This window comes from Rutidosis leptorrhynchoides, chromosome 3 (assembly GCF_046630445.1).
Source record: "Rutidosis leptorrhynchoides isolate AG116_Rl617_1_P2 chromosome 3, CSIRO_AGI_Rlap_v1, whole genome shotgun sequence".
In the NCBI taxonomy this organism is placed as follows: domain Eukaryota; kingdom Viridiplantae; phylum Streptophyta; class Magnoliopsida; order Asterales; family Asteraceae; genus Rutidosis; species Rutidosis leptorrhynchoides.
The window spans coordinates 635,923,731-635,926,214 of record NC_092335.1 but is presented as its reverse complement, the minus strand read 5'-3'; positions in this window follow the sequence as shown (position 1 = coordinate 635,926,214).

Here is a 2,484-nt window from a genome sequence, read left to right as displayed (position 1 = left end):
TCAAAACCCCGGTTATTGAAAAACCAGGAAGCGTCATTCAGGACTTTCGAAATTCCAGACATTCCTACGTGAGTTATTACTTATATATTTTTATAGATATCATTTGTATTATATTATGTGCTTATGTGCTTCGATTAAGAAATTCCGGACATCTCGAATTGTGAATCGGAAGAAGTCTTTTCCAGCTCACGAAGATTCTCGGTAGTTTCAAAGACATTCTTACGACGTTCCCTTTCAATATTTTAATTATAATAAATATTATATTCCTGTACTATTTTTAGTACACCTCTTTTTGAAATCATTTTGATTTATTAATTCCGGAAAACAACACTTGTTTCATATCCATAAATATTTTGGAGTAGTGTTAGAATAGAAGCATGAGTTAGTGTAATATAATGACGCCCGATCAACGTGGTTATATTATGGTAAGTCATGCAGAAGTTCTAATGGAATGTGATGGTGGTAATGCTTGATCAACCTTATCTTCACCACGTACCATGTGACATGACTCTGTTTTCTGTGCTGATATCTGAATATACCAAGACTCTATATGTGACATCATTTGAGTCACGTGTGGTTCCTTCTCATCTTTGTCATATCACACTTGCACTCCGAGCAATTTATTCAAAGGTATTCGTCATCAAAGGAAAATGATCTCGTTTTACCCAAATTCCATACTTAATACAAGATGCTCGATCTTTCTACGTCAAAACGAACATTTCTATCCTCACTTGTTTCCTAAACGTCGTTTAATCTCACCAACCAAAATTTCGGGACGAAATTTTCTTTAAGGGGTAGGTAATGTAATAACCCGACTTTTTACGTTAACTTTTCGTTAAAAACTTAACAACTGTTACTTAAAATTTACAATTTTGTATGTAATTTTTTTTTAATATACTATTATTAATATTGGTTATATGTTTTTTTAAAAACACTACGGTTAGTGAAAACGAGAAAAATATATTTTAAGACAACAAAACGTATGATTATTAATTTTAATAATTATGTTATATAACAATTGAGTTTTAAAAATCATTTTAATTAAGTAGGATGTCAATACTTATATTTTTATTGGTATTCAACAAGTATTTATACACATATTATACAAACGTTTCTACATGTATGTGCATAGTTATATACACTAATAATTCTGTTTATTATTATTATTATTATTATTATTATTATTATTATTATTATTATTATTATTATTATTATTATTATTATTATTATTATTATTATATTAGATAATAGATACAAAATTCGTGACTCACTTGCCAACTAATCCCATAAATTACGTAACACATGATTTATAAACATTATAATTACTTTATTATATAATTTAAATATAAAAACGATATTTAAATATATTCTTAATAATTGATTTGAATTAAATATAAAAGATTTCGAACAATATATATATAGATGTATTTTTTTTTATAAATATAAAATTTAACGATTATTGAATCATATTTAGATAGGATACATTGGATTTTAACTAACGGATAAAAACTTAATTATCACCCTTGACAATATATTATATCTATATTTTCTTACTATTAAACCCGTGACTACACACTAATACCCGTGTTTATCTAACTTAAAACCGTGACTCTATCTTATCTATATTATTTCTGATTCAATCATTCATTTCATCTAACACACACACGTACACAATTTTCTCAAAGAACACCCATCCACTATTCATCATCATCATCGATCTTCTTTCCTCAAGAACACCTTCAAGAAATCACTTGATCATAAAACCGTTTACATATTCGGATTCCTCTCGAAGAGCTCTACACATCTATACCAACAATTTCTTGATTAGAGTAAGTTTTAAAAACTCTAATTTTTGGGTTTTCATGTTTTTGTTACATTCTAGGGTAGATATAGTGTCTAGTGCTCAAGTCCTTGTATGTATGCATGATATTATTCGTTAATTTGATCGATTGATGACTTTTTGATGAATCACGAATTTGTTTTGTGTGAGGTCAGAAACTTGAACTTGTTAAATGTATAGTATTATGAGATAATCAGAATCCTCTTGAAAAACTAATAAGTTTGGGCTTTGGAATTTCGAATTTTCGTTACCGTATGCTCATGTTATGCTTAATTGAAGTTTTAACTCGTTTTATGAATGATCACGAATTTGAATGGTATGCTACTGATATGAACATGATATTTTCAATTTATGGTATGTGCATAAATGTATTCCTCTTGAAAATTTATAAAATTTTCATTAAGATATCATGTGATTTCGATTTCTAGATCAAAAGTTATGATTAATTGATTTCGGGTTGAAAAATTCGTATTTGAAACTGAGATTCTGGAAAAGTTGAGTTTATAATCTGATCATGGCATGATGATATTTGAAATGAGCTTGAAAAATTATTAACTTTTCGTTTAGATATCATATGTTTTTGATTTATAGAAGTTAAGTTATGAACGATTTAAGTTATGTTTTTATAAGTTGTTTATGAACGT